General features: G+C 38.0%; 1 protein-coding gene across 1 annotated transcript in view; it reads right to left on the bottom strand.

Annotated features, from left to right (window-relative positions):
* Window positions 1-18,824, bottom strand: part of ZRANB3 (zinc finger RANBP2-type containing 3) — a 257,774-nt gene that overhangs the window by 56,252 nt on the left and 182,698 nt on the right. The gene's annotated exons all lie outside the window — the stretch shown is intronic.

The following is an 18,824-nucleotide window of genomic DNA, read 5'->3' as shown; positions in this document are numbered from 1 at the left end:
AAGAAGCTTAGGTAGGTTTAGAAACAGGACATTTAAGGTGTAGATAGACTAAAAGAAATGGAGAATGAGGGGATCTAAGTTTGTCTCCAAGATGGAGAAGGTGGTAGAAGAGGCTGGAGTGATAGTATGAAGATAACAGGAGGGAGGTCTAGAGCACAGGACATATGGAGAAAGTGAGACAGAAAGGAGAAAATCAAGGAAGCTCAGATTAAAAAGATTTTCCTTTTCTTTTTTTAAGTTTATTCATTTATTTTGAGAGAGAAGAGAGTGAGTAAGAGCATGCCAGTGGTGGGTGGGGCTTAACGGTAGAGATAGAGAACAGATAAGAAAGAATCCCAAGCAGGCTCAACACTATCAGCAAGGAGCCCGATGTGGGGATCAAATACATGAACAGTGAGATCATGACCTGAGGTGAGATCAAGAGACGGATGAGTAACAGACTGAGCCACCCAGGTGTCCCTAAAAAGACTTTTCTTAGTTAACTTGAGGACAGGTTACCTATTAAGAATGAGAAATCAATGTGAGATGAATTAAATAGGAATTAAATTTAAAGCATCAATTTAATCTAAAACACAAATATAGTCTCTTAACTATTAAAAACTAGTTAGATCACTCAGTCCGTTGGCCCAGGACTGAGTGGTCCCACAATTTTTAAGTTTGAACCCTTAGTCTGGCTCTGTGCTGACAGGGTAGAGTCTGCTTGTGATTCTCTCTTTGCCCCTCCCCTGCTCAAGCATGTGCTCTCTCTCTCTCAAAATAAAAAAACTTAAAAAAAAACTGAATTTTGGGAAAAGAGAGTAGGCTGAACATATTGAACCTAGACTCCTTCTAAATGCTGTATGTGTGTATTCATTTATTTAATGTTTATTTATTTATTTTGAAAGAGATACAGTGTGAGCAGGGGAGGGGCAGAGAGAGAGAGGGAGTGAGAGAATCCCAAATAGGCTCCGAGCTGTCAGTGCAGAGCCTGGACATGGGGCTCAATCTCAAGAACTACAATATCATGATCTGAGCCGAAATCAAGAGCCTGATGCTCAACCAACTAAGCCACCCAAGCACCCCTCAATGCTGTATTTAAAAGATAGCAAAGCACAGAGAGAACTGAGAGGAATCAATAGTGACAAAACTTTGGAAGCTAAAAAGTAGACAGATGCTTAGTAACTGATTAGCCAACCCGACAGCTCCCAAGGTGGAAGTATGTAAAGTTGAGAAGCAAGCGGTTTAGAATAATGTAAAAAAGGCTTAGGAAATGGTGCTAAGGGAAGTGAGGTTGAGGGTGTGGCTACACAGGAAGATTGGTGAAAAGAATATTTAAGTAGTTGATTATGTCCCAGCACTGATCTAGATCTTCTCAGTACCTATTCCACACAATAAGTACTTCTCCAACCTACTCTGGCAGAAAGCAAGAGATTTATTTTCTGGAGAACATAAAACAGAAGGTATATGGATAAAGGAATCCCACACTGATGGTAGGCTAGTCTACAAAAATCAAAGGGATTAAATAAAAGTTACATAATAAATGTGGAGATCTGTCCTTCTCCCTCAGCCTTCTTCTTCCATGTCTTCAAAAAGACAAAGAGGCCCATGTCTTCTACACAGGAGAACAGAATCACATAGATTGATTATATTCTAGGGAATCTGACAAGTCAAAAGGAAAAGATAAAGATTCTAATATTGAGGGTTCCTTAACAAGACATCCAGTCAGATCATCCTTTATTGAAGGCCAGAGTCTATAGCCATATCCGTGTACAGTTTTCAGTCAGGGTAACTAGATTACATTTATAAGACAATAGGATGCTACAAAAAAGGAATGACTAAGAGGGAAAGGGACGGAAGTACTCTTGGATATTAAAAATCGAATAGTAGAAGTTAAAAATTCACTGATTATGAAGCTGAGAAAATCTTCCAGGAAGTAGATAAAAAATAACCTAGTAAATATAAAAGTTTAAGAAAATTAGAGGACTAAACTAAGCGGGCAATACATGAATAATGAAATTTCTAGAAACAACAGAGAAAACAGAGGAAAGAAAATAATCAGAGAAATTAAAAAAAAAAGTTTTACAGAACTTAAGGGCAGGGGTTTCCAAAATGGAAAATGGGATAGGTCCTCTGAGGATCCATGGATGAAAATGGACTTAGAGCATGGTCTATCATCATGAATATTAGAACATTGGAAACAAAGAAATAATTCTTTAAGCATCCAGGAAGGAGAAGAAAATAATTAAGACAAAAAAAGATTTGAACTGCATTGGATTTTTCAACATCTGTACTAGTAATTCTGAGAGAAAATGATTCCTTCCTTCCTTCCTCCCTCCCTCCCTCCCTCTCTCCCTTCCTTCCTTCTTTCTTTTTCCTTCCAGAGTGAGGGCACGAGAGGGAGAGGGGGATAGGAAGGGGGAAAAAGAGAATTCAAAGCTTCTCTCAAGATGTGGGGCTTGATCTCATGACCATGGGGTCATGACCTGAGCCAAAATCAAGAGTTAGATGCTTAACCAACTGAACCACCCAGGCACCCTGAGGAAATTATTTCTAACTAAGAATTATACCCAGACAAATTAAAAATCAGGTATAAAAATAGAATAAAGCCATTTTCAAATACATAGAAACTCAAATAGCTGATGACAGCTAAAGACACAAAGTAAGCAGTAATACAAACCAAGAAGCAATATAAACATGTTCCTGAGGGATTTGAAGTAAATATTAAAAAAGAACCCCAAACCCAAAAAAACAGCTAAAAGAACAGAAAGTGGTTGCCTCTGGGGAATAAGTTTAGAAGACTGTTATTTTTTGAAATAGCTGTTTTTCTTCATTAAACTAGTATCATATGTAGCTTTGGTAATTAATAATAAAAAATTTAAACAGGGATATTTCCAAATTGAAAAGTACCTATTTAAAATTAATGCACACAACTATAAACTCATAGGACTGATTTTGTCTGCTACATTTTGTATGTATACATTTTCCAAACAATAGAAATTCATCATACAATGAGACTTAATGGAGGCCATTAAGAACTTTAGCCTTGGATTTCACTGCCTCAGAGAGTGAAATGAAGTCCTCTCAAAATAAAGAGCTATAAATTCCAGATATGTTGCCATGGTAACTGAACCACTTTAATAAACCGCTTGTTTGACTAAAGAGCTGTATTTACTGTGATAAGTCTTTCAAAAAACACATGTCAAGTCGGAGTATTTTTAAGGTACATTCATTTACCATCCATTGCAGACTTAGAAATTATACAACCACTGCACCCCCCATCTCAGATGCATTCCCTGCCTGAGCAAGCAGTTTCCGTCAGAGTCCCCTCCACTGATCTCATCCCTTCCTCATTACAACCAGAAACTGCTGATGCCAAAGCCCAAGTGTCCTGTTACCCACTCCTTCTAATCACTGGTTTAGAAGGGCTTATGGTTAATATTAATATTGTAAGTTCAATTATATAATGGGCTAAACAATCTATTGGGACCAACCTAAGTAACTTAACCGTCATTGTGACCTTGCTTCCTAGAGAAAGAGAACCAAAATACCTATGTAACAAACTTTAGGATTTCCATTAGGTTCTTACAACAGGACTGCAAAGGATTGCATTTTAAAATGTACCATACGAGCACGTTAACTATTCTGATTTTATTCTAGTTAAAATTGTCATTGCATTGTCATATTTTACATTATCTTGGCAAGAAGATGCTTTCAAACTATCTTAAGTGCAAATTAGGTGGAATGGTAGGTCCCAATCAGTACTTTGGTTATGCAAGTTCAGGTTTTGCAGAAGTTGCAAAAAATTTATGTGTTCACAATCTTACTTTACTGAAACTGTTAGTCTAAGCTCTAGTTTAAATAATGAAGACTATACAGTACATCTCATTTAAAGAAATGCAGAAATGAAGAGATATAATATATGCTAATATCTGTTTATTAAATTGTTTTTAGTAAATAGGTGTACATCATAGTTTTTGAAGTCAAAGTAGTTAAAGAAAAGCCTCAAGTACATTAAAGACCTGATGAAACTTACTTGATTTTAAATTATCAGCTTTTAATCAAATGATAAAAGGGAGAAATAAACAATGAAAAAAAACATCAGATCTGCATTATGACAGAGACTCTGTCCATGACCAAACATTAGTTTGGCTTCCCTGATTCCTCTTCTTGACTAGGCCTCAGCTTGTCCTGGCCAGGTCTACACAGCCCAGTCTTAGCAAGAATCCTGTGGAGTCAGTTTATCAAGAAAGCCCCCGCCCTTGCCACCTGATCAACCCTTGATATCTGATTAAGTTCTTCATCCCCTACTGAAGACATTTAAGTCCTTGGCCTTCTTGAGCAAGAATCTCCCTGGCCTTAATGTCTCCTCTTAGTGATTTTGCCTCTACTGACCCCCTTCATGTTACCTGGTGGCTATAAATCCCCACAGGTTCTTGTTGAATTCAGAGTTGAGTAGTCTCTCTTCATAACTGTAAGAGTTGACTCCTTTGTAATGATCTTGAATGAAGTCTTCCTAACTATTTTAATAAGTATCAGAATGATTTTTTTATTTAGCTGATACAAATTCCAGCTAAGGAATTTGAGCATATAAAAGAAGCTCCTCCTTAAATTCTTAAGTCCTTAGACACCAGAGCAAATGCAGTTTTATTTAGATAGAGGGTGGCCATGTGCTTTAAAGGAAAGCTCTTTGAGCTCTTTTAAATCAACCTAGAGTGAATTTTGATTGGTTTACACAAGCCTAGCACTTCCATTCTCCCTGCAAGTGATTCTGACTAATAAGAAATGGGAGAAGTCTGCAGGGGCCTTCCAAAAAAAATCCTCACTGACAAAGTGACCCATAGGAAGCCTTTTTCTTGCTTTGGACATTATGGTCTGTACATGGTATAAGGAACTGCAGTGGCCATCTTGGGGCCTATGGAAGCCGTTAAGGACAAGCAGCAAGCTACCACACAGTCAAAGCAAAAAGACAGAAGAAGCTGGGTTCTTTTTTTTTTTTTTCTCTTTTAAATAAGACCTATGAGATCTCATACATTACTCTTCATCTTCAGCCCAACCTTTCTTTTTTTGTTTTTTTAATTTTTAAAAATGTTTTTATTTATTTCTGAGAGAGACAGAAACAGTGTGAGTAGAGAAGGGTCAGAGAGAGAGGGAGACACAGAATCTGAAGCAGGCTCCAGGCTCTGAGCTGTCAGCACAGAGCCCGATGTGGGGGCTCTAACACAGGAACCGTGAGATCACGACCTGAGCCAAAGTGGGACGCTCAACTGACTGAGCCATCCAGGTGCGTCATGAAGCTGGGTTCTTTAAACAAAACACAAAAACCCCACAAGGCCTTTATCGGGACATATTTCATATACCATTAACTTCACTCACTTGAAGTGTATAGTTCAATGGCTTTTAGTTTTATCCACAGAGATATGCACACATTACTATAGTCAGTTTTAGAATATTTTCATTATCCTAAAAAGAAACTCTTCATCTCTGAGCCATGATACTCCCATCATGGTTTCTGTTTCACCCCCTAGCTCTAGACAAACACTAATCTACTTTCTGTCTCTATGAATTGGAGTATTTTGGACATTTCACATAAATAATACAATGTAATCTTTTATGACTGGCTTCCTTATTAGTATAAGGTTTTCAATCCATGTTGCTGCATGTATCAGGATTTAACTTCATTTTATCACCAAATAACATTCCATTGTATGAATATATCGCACTTTATTTGCCCATTCATCAGTTCATATCCTCTCTGCTTCTTTTGTTTTTATACATTTATCTTGTTCACCTCATAGTATTTATTAATTTATCTGTGATCATTGGTTTAACTTTTATTCTTTAAAATTATCTTGTAAGAGGAAAGTATGAAAGTAAAAGAGAATATGCATTGCTTATTCACCCCCAATCCACACTGTCCAGCCCCACAGACCACCAGAAAAGAAAGGCTAGAAATGTGTCTTCTGCTATCCTTTTCCCTGGCCCATGGCTCTTAATTTAGAAACCTCTTTATCAGCCTGAAAAAAATATTTTCAAATCTGTAGTAAATACTTTCAAATCATTAGAAGATAGCCTTCAGGGGCGCCTGGGTGGCTTAGTCGGTTAAGCGTCCGACTTTCGCTTGGGTCATGATCTCGCGGTTCGTGGGTTCGAGCCCCGCGTCGGGCTCTGTGCTGACTGCCAGCTCAGAGCCTGGAGCCTGTTTCGGAGTCTGTGATTCCCTCTCTCTCTGACCCTCCCCTGCTCACGCTGTCTCTCTCTCTCTCTCCTAGAAATAAATTAAAAAAACATTAAAAAAAAATTAAAAAAAAAAAAAGAAGATAGCCTTCAGGAGAAGAATGGTAGTTTCATTTTGGACATTTTCACTGAGCCTCATGCCAAAAAAATAATAGTTTTACTTCCAAAGAAGGTTTCAATAACTAATGGAAATGTTTTCTTATTTCTAGGCATGTTCCTTTTTTCCCCTATCATTTCATTTAATTTTTTTCATCATGAGTGTATTCTTTAATCTCCATTCCAAATGTCCCTCATCCCTCCACCCACCTCCCCTCTGCTAACCATCAGTTTGTTCACTATAGTCAAGAGTCTGTTTCTTGGTTTATCTCTCTTTTTTTTTTTCCTCTGCTTGTTTTTTCATTTCTTAAATTCCACATATGGGTGAGATCATATGGTAATTTTCTTTCTCTGAATGACTTACATCACTTAGCATTATACTCTCTAGCTCTATCCATGTCATTGCAAATGGCAAGGTTTCACTCTTTTCATGGTTGAATAATATTCTTATGTGCGTCTGTGTACCACATCTTCTTTATCCATTCATCTGTTGATGGACATTTGGGCTGCTTCCATAATATGACTATTGTAAATAATGCTTCAATAAACACAGGGGTGATTGAATTAGTGTTTTTGTATTTTTGGGGGTAAATACCCAGTAGTGTGATTACTAGATCACAGGATAATTCTATTTTTAACTTTTTAAGAGAAACCTACATACTGTTGTCCAGAGGGGCTGTACCAGTTTGTATTCCTACCAACAGTACAAAAGGTTTTCTTTTTCTCTACATCCTCACCAACACTTGTTTCTTGTGTTTTTGATTTTAGCCATTTTAACAGGTGCATTTCCCTGATTTTGAGTGATGCTGAGCATCTTTTCATGTGTCTGTTGGCCATCTGTATGTCTTCTTTGCAGCAATGTCTATACATGTCTTTTGCTCATTTTTAATTGGATTATTAGTTTTTTGGGTATTGAGTTGTATCAGTTCTTTATATATTTTGGATAGTAATCCTTTATTGTATGTGTCATTTACAAATATCTTCTCCCATTCAGTAGACTGCCTTTGAGTTTTGTTTACGGTTTCCTTTGCTTTCCCTTGACTCAGGAGACATATCTGGAAAAAAGCTGCTAAGACTGATTATCAGTTCAAGGACTTTTATGGTTAAAGGTCTCACATTTAGGCTCCTTTTGAGTTTGTTTTTGCATATTGTGTAAGAAACTGTTCCTATTTCATTCTTTTACATGTAGCTATTCAGTTTGCCCAACACGATTTGCTGAAGAGATTATCTTTTTCCTGTTTGTTTATTCATTCCTCCTTTGCAGAAGATTAACTGACCACATAATTGTGGGTTTATTTCTGGGTTTTCTGTTTCATTCCACTGATCTATGTGTCTATTTTTATACCAGTACCATACTGTTTTGATTACTACTGCTTTGTAATATAACTTGAAGTCTGAGATTGTGATACCTCCACTTTTGTTTTTATTTTTCAAGACTGCTTTGGTTATTCAAGGTCTTTTGTGGTTCCGTACAAATTTTAGGACTGTTTGTTACAGTTCTGTGAAAAATGCTATTGGTACTTGAGGGGGACTGCATTAAATCTGTAGTGGCTTTGGGTAGTATAGACATTTTAACAATATTTGTTCTTCCAACCCATGAGCATGTAATGTCTGTTTCCTGGAGTGGTCCTGAATCTCTTTCATTAGTGTTTTATAGTTTTCAGAACACAAGTCTTTAGCCTCTTTTATTTTTTTAATGTTTTTAATTTATTTTTGAGAGAGAGATAGAGACAGCATGAGCAGGGGAGGGTCAGAGAGAGAGAGAGGGAGATACAGAATGCAAAGACAGGCTCCACGCTCTGAGCTATCTGTCAGCACATAGCCCGACGCGGGGCTCAAACCCACAAATCATGAGATCATGACCTGAGCTGAAGTCAGACGCTTAACCGACTGAGCCACCCAGGAGCCCCTCACCTCTTTGGTTAAGCTTATTCCCAGATATTTTATTGTTTTTGGTGTAATTGTGAGATTGTTCTTAATTTCGCTTTATGTTGCTTCATTATTAGTGTATAGGAATGCAACAGACTTCTGTACATTGACTTTATAACCTACAACTTTTATCCTTTAAGAATATATCTGTAGATAGAAAGCTAGTACTTTTAATACATCTAATCTTTTAAAAACTGAGTTCTACAAGCAGCCCATTTCACAGTAAAGCAGAAGGGCTATAATACCAGGAAAAGAGGGCAACCCAATTTAATACTTTAACCAATAAAAATTTAAAAAAGAACCTGGGATCCTAAGCTTTTCCATAAAACTTTTTGGAACAAGATATAATATAGCAATCATTTAATCCAACCATTCTTTCTAGTCTTCCTTTCCCTCCCTCCCTCCCTCCCTTCCTTTACAATCTGAGTCCTTGAGCGCGTCGCTTGAACTCTGTGCTTTAGTTTCTCCATCTATAGAAGGGGTAAAGGGTAACCTACTCCTCATGGAGCAGTGGTGGGAGTTAAATGACTTAGTGCACAAAATATGTATGGAGTAGTGCTTGGCCCATTGTATGCATGGTAGAAGTACTGGCTCTTATTATTGCTGTATTTCCCCAACCAACTGCAAAAACCACTTCAACCTTTACTATTTTCTTCGAAATCACAACCTATGCCTTTTGGTTTTCAAATATCCCACTGCACGTAGAAAAAAGAATTCATCATGTCAACACTTTTTTTCCTTTTGTTGTTTTCATTCATCCTCATTTCCTTTCCTTTTGTAATGAGAGGTATTTCTTCTCTTCTCCAAGGCCAATCTCTCCATCTGTGATTCCAAATTTAACCATTCCTGCCACCTCAAAACCCCTGCACGACTCTTCCTTCTCAAATGGATATTTCTCCATCTTTATTAAAGTCCTCCATACCACATGGCCATAGAGCTAATATACTCTCTCTTTCCTCCTCTACAAGGATAACATGACTGTTTCATTTGCACTTTATTATTACTGACAATATCCTTACTAATGAACAGGAGGCAAAATGTGCCTGGTTTAGAGCCAGAGTCCCTTTCCTACACAAAAGAACTGGCACAGGACAAGGTTCTCTTCAGTCTCACAAAACTCTGATCCCTGTGCAGCAGGGAATATTGCAGTGGCCTCATTATACATCACTGCATATTATAAATAGGATCCCACCTGTGTGAAGCTGCTGAGGTAAAACAGCAAAGAGGAAATGCACCCTGTGCATAATGGAAATGTGTTTAGAGCAGTTTGCCTTCTAAAAAGTTTTTAAGGCACTAAGGAGTGCTGTCATCCCCAAAGTGACAAATTTTAAATTATGGGTTGGTTTAAATCTTTTTCATAGAAAAGGTACTGGCATTTCTCTTAAAAGGTTTTCTCTGAAAATGAGATGTTGCAATGTACCAGAAAAACACTGAGAGTTGGCCTCACCATACCACTTATAACTGTCCTTTTTTTCCTAGGAGAATACTACACTGATCCTAAATCTAAAGAATTTGTTCATTTTAATCTATTGTATTCTCAACAACTATTACAAAGTAATAAAAATAATGATATAGAAGAAGCAAAGTAATTGCAATTATTTGGGATCCTTAACTAAATTGACTTTACCAGTAACATTATTTTACCTTAATTTCCTTTGTTCAGTGTCACTACTGTCAGCCTGGACTTCCAGTGTGACATCCCAACTGGATTCTCTGCTTACAAGCTTGTCCCTTCCAGTGCCTTCTCCACATAGCTACAGTTCCTTTCCCAAGGCACAAATCCAATCATTTTACTCTATTTTACTCTATATCTCATTGCTTAGAACCCTTAGGATGAACTATAAACTATGAACTGTGACTTTCATGACAGGGTCACTGCTCTCTCTGATCTCCAGCCTAGTCTCAGAAATCCTTCCTGATACTTCATGCTTTAGCTATGATGACCTACTTTTGATTCCCTAAATATGCCATTTCTGGTTAATGTTTGTGAGTTTGCACAAACTATTCATTTGTCTTGACATACACTCTATCAATCCCCACCCACTTCGATTTCACTTTCCCTCCATTCTAGTTGGCTAAACTGAACTTCTTCATTCCTTCTGATACCTTTTCTGATCTCTCGAGACTGGGCTACAGGTCTTCTCCAAGGTGCTCCCAACACATCTTGTTTTTAATTTAAACACTAAATATACTGGGCTATCGTTGAAAATTTATTTTACTGTCTTCTCCAACAGACTGCAAGTTCCTTCACAGACAGACACTGCATCTTGTTCAACATGCCTTCCTATCACCAAGCATGATCCTTGCTAGACAGCAGGCACTGAAATATCTGTTGAATAAGTCATGAAAACACATCGCCAAAAAAAGGAAGTCTCAACACTAGTATGCATACAACATAGTAGCCAATTTATAATCTGTTATGTTCCAAAAGTCCATTTATAAACTGGTTTGGTATCACTCTGAAACACATTTTCTCAGAGAAACATTATTACATGTAGTCTTAAACTAGCTACTTTCTCCAAAGTATATTTCATCTATAATGTAGACAAACTGTATTATTTACAGTTACCACAGACCCTGACTGTTGAATATCACTAATGCTGGGGAAAATGTATTAAGAATTCCAACTCAGCAATGCCATGAATTAATTATTTCTGGCTGCAGCCCAGGAATAGAAATACATAGTTCCAGTTTACACAGCTGGTTGAGAGCAAAGATTCTAACAGGGAAGGAATGAAAAAGGACTAAATACCAGGGATTAGGGTAGCAAGGACTGGTTTTCTGCTGCCATTAATCTTTGGGAACATTTCTAGTCTGGGGAAAACTGACTTTTCCTCATCTTTTTTTTTCTTTCAAGGATCCTAGGAATCAGGTGCCAATTTTCTACTGATTACTGACACTTCTCTGACATCCAACTAGGGTATTTCACCACAGATATGAAATTATCTAAAAGGTTCTCATATACACCCTTTTTCCTTAAGCAAGCATTCTGTACTCAGTATCAAGTACTGAGAAAGCTAAGCAAGCAAGAAAACAAGAAAAAAAACAGCTATTATATCTCAGTAAAACAACAGTTATCAAATAAAAGAAATGTAATTATAGCTCAACTGTGAAATGTTTAACAAAGTCATTATATTGTAAACAATGAGCACTGATCAAACCAAAAATTTTAACATGGCAAAATGGACCAGGGGAAATGTACTGCAAATATTTATTTTCTTCCCAGCTGTATTTTACATTTTTATTTTCATAACAAAACAGGTAGAAGGAGAATCCCAAGCAGGCTCTCACTGTGGGTGCAAAGCCCAACACAGAGCTCAATCTCACAAACCCTGAGATCATGACCTGAGCTGAAATCAAGAGTCCCATGCTTAAATGACTGAGCCATTCAAGTGCCCCTCAGGTAACTTTTTATCTATGGTGCAATGGAAGGCTCATTTCCCCTCCTGTGGATATTCAATTGTCTCAATAGTATTCTTTGAAAAGACTATCATTTCCCTATTGAGTTATCTTATCCCCTTCCTTAACATCAATTGACAATCTATATGAAGGTCTATTTCTGGACTCTCTTTGCAAATCTAAATAACTATCTTTATGCCAATATCACAAAGTCTTAATTACCGTAACTTTATTCTAAGTATTTATATCATGCCGTGTGTGCCTTTCAACTTTGTTCAGGATTAATTTTGCTAAAGTTAAGTCCTTTGTGCTGCCTCATAAATTTTACATGCAGCTTGTTAGTTAATTTCTGCAAAAGACTACAGGGATTTTGATTAGCACTGCAGTGAAAATATAAGTTAATTTACAGAGAATGGGGATCTTAAAAATACTGAATCTTCTAATTTAGGAACATGATCTACCTTGCCATTTATTTAAGTTTGCTTTATATTCTCTAGACCATGTTTTGTAGTTTTCAGTTATACTTTGTTGAATTTATCCCAAAGTAGGTCATGTTTATTGGTTATTGTAAACTGTATTTTTAAAATTTCAGTTCCAATATTTCATTCCTAGTGAATAAAACTACAAATGATTTCTGTATTTGAACATGAATCCTGCAACCTTGATAAATTCACTCAGTTCTAGTGGCTTGAAGTATTCTTGGATTTTCCATGCAGACAATCATGTTGTCTGTGAACACAGACAATTGTACTTCTTCCCTTTCAATCTGTGTACCTTATATTTGTTTTTCTAGTTTCATTACACAATTGTAAGAACAATGTTGAACCAAACAATGTTGGACAGAAGTGGTGAGACAGACTCTCTTGTATTGTTCCAGACTTTAAGGGAATAGCATTCTGTCTTTGAGCGTGAAGTATGATGTTAAATCTAAGTTTTTCACAAATGCCTTTTATTCAGATGATAAAGTCCCTTCCTATTCCTTGTTTGCTGAGAGATTTTATTATAAATGAATGTGGCAAGGCAACTGTTTGAGCTCTGAGGTTGAGGATAAGGAGGTGTGTTACTGGCTGAGAATAGTTGGACAGCACTGCTGGCTTGGTTCCATACCAAGTGAGGCTGTAGAATGGTCTCCATAGTTGCCTGGATCCTCTGGTCTGACTTACTAGATGGTCAGGTCTGGGTGTGATATTTGGTTATAGATGGGGTAATGAATTAGATTCCCTGCCCTGGAAGGGCAGTAAGACAGAACCCAGGGATTGTAAGGTTTATGGTTTGGGGACTCAAATCAGGAAGAGTATATACTGGCCAGCTGTAGCCACTAGTTTTGCTGTGCAGATGGGGAAAGCCATAGGCTGTGTTCTCTGCTCAAATGCACTGTAAGCAGGGCTACTAGATGGGCTACGCAGATACCATATGCTCTGGAAGGTACCCTGACCAGGTAGACTGGAGGCTACCTCCAGTTACTCATTCAGTAATGAGTGGGGCTACAAATTAGTTTCCTATCTGAGCACAGTGGGAGAAGCAGCTACAATGCTAGTAAAGCTCCTTACCTCAGAATCCCTAGCTGAACAGGTGCCTGGCTTTGCTCTACAAACTATCAACTCTGTCTGCCCTTCCCTTGGCTCAGGTGCTGGGGGGCTACGTAGCTTCCAGATGTTCTTACTAGCCCTTCTGGTGAGATGAGGCCAGGAACCAGAGTGGGTAGGTACAGTTATGTCTCACCCTTGCCTCAGCTGGGAGGAGAGTGGCTGCTCCAGGCAACTCTCAATTTCCTGAAGAGGCTCTCTGTTTGGGAGGGTTTGGGAGATACGGTCAGCCTTAGATACGAATTAAGGCCCCTGCCAGTGCTTAGCACAGGACTCCTCATGCCTGGAACTGGCTTTGCTCTGGAGGCAATCAGCTTGGCCAACTTGTCCCTTGGTTTGAGTGTTGCTATGCTGCACAGCTTCCTGATGTTTTCACCCGCCTTCTGGTCAGATGTGGCCAGGAGACATTGTCTACAGAGAGTGGGGCTATGACTAACCTCCCTGCCCGAGCAGGGGCAACCTGGGCTCTAGGGGGAGCAAAAATCCTCATATGAGGATCTGAATCACACAGATCTGTACCCTGCTGTGCTCCTTGGTCAGAGTATGCCACTGACGTGGTTTTGCAGATGAGCAAAGTCACCCACTGGGAAAATAACATGGATGCAGCAGGTACAAATTGAGTGCACCAAGACTTAGGTCCTGGTTATTCCAAGTTCCTCCCTGTTTATCTCTTACTGTCAAATTCCCAGTGACTGAGCCTCACAAACTTCCCTGCAATCTGCATGGATAAAGATCAAAGTAGTGGCTCTGGCAGGGTAACTCACAATACTGGGGTGGGGGGTAAGGTGGTGCTGCTGGCACTGGTTATTCCTCATGGATTTTCTTTTCCTGCTGGAGGAGCCAAAAGCTCAGGGGGTTATATCCCTGAATGGTGCTGCAATGGCCTATGGGGATGGGTATGCACTCAATGTGCAGCCACTTTTCCTACCCTTCTAATGTGGTCTGTCTTGGTCTTTAGGGTATAGAGGGGGGTGGTTTCAGCCTTACCCTTGTGTGCTAAGATTCTCTTAGGGGTATCTTCTTCTTGAACGCTTGTTAGTTATTGTACTTGTGACGAGTAACAAATTCAGGAACAACCTATGTTGTCATCTTAGTGACCTATCAATTTCCTCTTTAATCCTGGTAATAATCTTTGTTCTAAAGTCTATATTATCTGATACTACAGTATTTCACTTCAGTTTTCCTTTGATTATTGTTTGTATGATACAACTTTTTTTCCACCCATTTTTTTTTAACCTTTAGCCTTCATATGTAAAAATAACTTTTTTGCAGGTATCATGATTTATGCAATGTGACATTTACTTGGTGGGTTTAGATCATTTACATTTAATATATTTATTGATAAAACTAGTTTAAAACCCAATATCTAGTTAGTTGTTAGACTGATCCAGCTGCTCTTTTCCTTTCTTTTCTGCCTTCTTTTGGATTAACTTAGATTTTTTTTTTGTCATTAGATTACTGTGTCTACTATCTGTACGATTTGAAATGTTTTATTTTGAAATAATTTTAGACATGCCAGAGGTTGCAATAAATATATAGTTTCTGTGTAACCTTAACCTAGTTTCCTGAATGATAATTTCTTATATAACCATAGTACAATATCAGGACTAGGAAGATGGCATTGGTATAATAATATTTTCTATCACCACAATTCCACTATTTTGAAAATGTTATAAAAATGGTGTCATGACATATAAAAACTTCTGAGACTGGCTTCTTTCAATCAGTATAATGCCTCTAGATTCATCCAGTTGTGTTTATCAATAGTTCATTCCTTTTTTGTTTTTAAGTTTTATTTTTGAGAGAGAGAGAGAGCAAGGGATGGAGAGAGAGAGGAGAGAAAGAGAATCCCAAGCAGGCTCCACACCATCAGCACTGAGCCTGATGCAAGGCTTGAAGTCACAAACCTCAAGATCATGACCTGAGCCAAAATCAAGAGTTGGACCCTTAACCAACTGAGCCACCCACACACTCCAATAGTTCAATTCCTTTTAATTGAGTAGTCTATTGTATGGATATATTACAATTTGTTTGAAGGACATTTGGACTTATAAAGGAGTGTGTGTAAACCAAAGTTTTCATTCCTCTAGGATAAATATCCAGGACATTAAGATTTTTTTCATTACGTTTTATCTCCTATATCGGTTTATAAATGGACTGAAATAATTTTCTTTTTCTTAGATTCTGTTTTTTATATCTAGCACTTCGATTTTACTGTCTTTAAAATGTTCATATTGCTGGGGCGCCTGGGTGGCTTAGTCGGTTAAGCGTCCGACTTTCGCTTAGGTCATGATCTCGCAGTTCGTGGGTTCGAGCCCCGCGTGGGGCTCTGTGCTGACTGCCAGCTCAGAGGCTGGAGCCTGTTTCAGTCTGTGACTCCCTCTCTCTCTGACCCTCCCCTGCTCACGCTGTCTCTCTCTCTCTCTCTTTCCTAGAAATAAATTAAAAAATAAATAAATAAATAAATACAATGTTCATATTGCTAGGGCACCTGGAGACTCAGTCGGTTGAGCGTCTGACTCTTGATCTTGGCTCAGGTCATGATCTCATGGTCCTAAGATCGAGCCCTACATTGGGCTCCATGTTGAGTGTGGAGATGGCTTAAGAGTGTCTCTCTCTCTTCCCCTGCCCTTCCCCTGATCGCACGTGATGCTCTCCCTCTCAAAAAGTTTAAAAATAAAATATTCATATTTCTCCTGAAATTCCCCACCTTTTCATGTATATTGTTTACATTTGCTACTAGATCATTTAACATATTATTCATTGCTTACTGAAAGACATAGTCTAATAGCTCTACAGTCTAGGTCATTTATCAATTTGGCTTTATTATTTGCTTTATCTCTTGAGAATGGATTAGTTTTTTTTTTTAAATTGCTTTTGTTTATTTCATAATTTCTATTACATGCTAGAAATTATGTGTAGAATAACAGAACTTATATCCAGAAATGGGCTTTTTTCTGGGGAGGGGGAGAGGATGATAGTGTGGGAAGGAGTGAGACAATCTAGTCAGTATTGAGTTTTATTTAGGTTCTCTTTTTGTTACATTTACCTTCAATACACAACAAACTTTGAACTCCCCCAGCAATGGGACACTTCTACCTTGTGTGTGCCAAGGTTTTTTTTTGTTTGTTTTTGTTTTTTTATAGGTATTCCAGCTGCACTCTTAGCCTCCAGTTGTCCCTACATGCCTACACTGTAGACACATGTCTCTCTCCCTTGATAGACTGATCTTTATGGTTTCTCAGTGTTAAATTCTAGGTAAGGGGCAACTCAATGTAAGGCAGGCCCCTTGATCCAGCTGTGCCTTAAAGGTGGGACTTTCCTGGAGTTTCTGACTCTCCTTGCTATAATGGATCTCTGTCTTATAACACGGCAAGATCTTGACTTCAACAGGGTTTTCTGCCTAGCCTGTATGGGTAGATAGCTTTAGTTATGAGCTGGCACGCAGAAGCAATTTTGCTTAATATAAGGTTCTGGAAATAGGTACAGTGCTTAGTGTTCCACTAATGGGGGTGTCTATGACCTAATCAGTACCTGGTAGAGGGCAGTGGAAATAAAGCTTCTGAGTGAGTATGGACTTGCTGTGTCAAGCCCCCTGTTATTCTGAATAGCCATGATAGCTCATGATCAGTCTTTATAATTTTCTTAAAATTTTAGCCATTTTCTTTTTATCTACTTTTGTGGTAACTACCCTAATCCTAACCTTGCTCTGCCAGGTAATACATTTTCATGTTTCATCTTTCCTTTCAACAAACTCAATAAAAGAAGAAAGTTTTCTGAACCTGTGAAAGCCTATCTATGAAAAACTTAAAGATAACACCATAATTAATGGTGAAAGGCTGAATGCTTTCCCCCTATGGATGACAGCAAGGCAAAGTTGTTCAGTCCTATCACTTCTATTCAAAATTGTATATGCGGGGTGCCTGGGTGGCTCAGTCGGTTAAGTGTCTGACTTCGGCTCAGGCCGTGATCTCACCGTTTGTGGGTTCGAGCCCTATCGGGCTCTGTGCTGACAGCTAGCTCAGAGCATGGAGCCTGCTTTGGATTCTGTGTCTCCCTCTCTCTCTGACCCTTCCCTGCTCATGCTGTCTCTCTCCCTCAGAAATAAATAAAACATTTAAAAAAACAAACAAAAAAACCCCCAAAAACAAAATTGTATTTGCACTCCTTTATGTACAGACAAAATGATGTTCTATGTTAAAAATCCCAAGGGGTTTATCAAATATCCATAAGCATTAATAAGTGAGCTCAGCAATGTCAAAGGATAAAAGTTCAATAAACAAAAATAGACAATAATTCTATATTTAGCAATAAAAAGTAGAAATTTAAATTAGAAAATACTGTTTACAAGTGCATAAAAAACATGAAATCACTAGAATAAATCTACTTGTATAAATCTAAAATGTATTCACTGAAACTAGAAAACAAGGCTGGGAGTAAGTAGACACTGTTTCCATGGATCAGGAAATTTAATAGTACTAAGAAGTCAATTCTTCCAAATGAATTCATAGATTCAAAACAATTCCAAAAAAATTATACATACCTAACAAGATAATTCTAAAACTCATCGGGCTTTTTATAAAATTTAAACTGTGATTTCCATATGACCCAACAGTTCTATTCCTGGTTATTTACTCAAAGGAAATGAACATCTGTCCATATAAAGAACTGCATGTGAAGGATCATAGCAGTTTTACTCACAGTGGCCAAGACTGATAAGATACTACCAAATGGCCATTAACTGATGAGAGAATATTACTCAGAAGTAAAAATGAAAAAAATATGACATAGGCAAAAACATGGATCATATTCAGAAGCTTTCTGCTAAGTTAAAGAAGCCAGACACAAGACTATATACTATATGATTCTGTTTTTGTAACATTCAGGAAAGTGCAAAACTACAGAGATAGAAAGCATATGTGTGAATACTGAGGCACAGAGGGTGGATGTGAGGGAAAGGACTGCAAAGGTGCATGAGGGAACTTTTTGTGGTAATGGAAATACTCTATCTTGATTGTACTGGTGGCTGACTCTATGTATTGGTCAAACCTCCTCAGGCGATACATTTTAAAAGGATAAATTTCACAGAATGTAAATTGTATCTTAATATACCTTACTTAAAAATAATCTTCTAAAAAAATCTCAGAAATAGAAAGGAATGACACTCATTAGCATGTCTAAGTTCTACCATGCTAGTAAAAACAACAATGTGTGATGAATCTACTTTATATTCATACTGAGATTTAAAAACTCTAACACCTCTAATTTGCACTTTTAGACAAATAGAATATGAGCACATCCATCTCTGTAGGGAACAAGAAACATAATACCAATTAAAAATGATTGACTTAAATTAAAAAAAAACATTATTTGTAGCAATTATGTAGCAAAAGCCACAGAAAAATCTGATGAGAAAGATGAATATATGCATGTCCTTCAAATGAGAAAGTGTAGGGGTGCCTGAGTGGCTCAGTCGGTTAAGTGTCTGACTTCCATCATGATCCCGCAGTTCGTGGTTTCGAGCCCCACGTCGGGCTCTGTGCTAACAGCTAGCTCAGAGCCTGGAGCCTGCTTCAGATTCTGTGTCTCCCTCTTTCTTTG

This window comes from Crocuta crocuta, unplaced genomic scaffold, assembly GCF_008692635.1.
Source record: "Crocuta crocuta isolate KB4526 unplaced genomic scaffold, BGI_CrCroc_1.0 scaffold427, whole genome shotgun sequence".
NCBI classification, from domain to species: domain Eukaryota; kingdom Metazoa; phylum Chordata; class Mammalia; order Carnivora; family Hyaenidae; genus Crocuta; species Crocuta crocuta.
The sequence above is the reverse complement of the archived record's forward strand: the minus strand, read 5'-3'. Positions and strand labels throughout refer to the sequence as shown.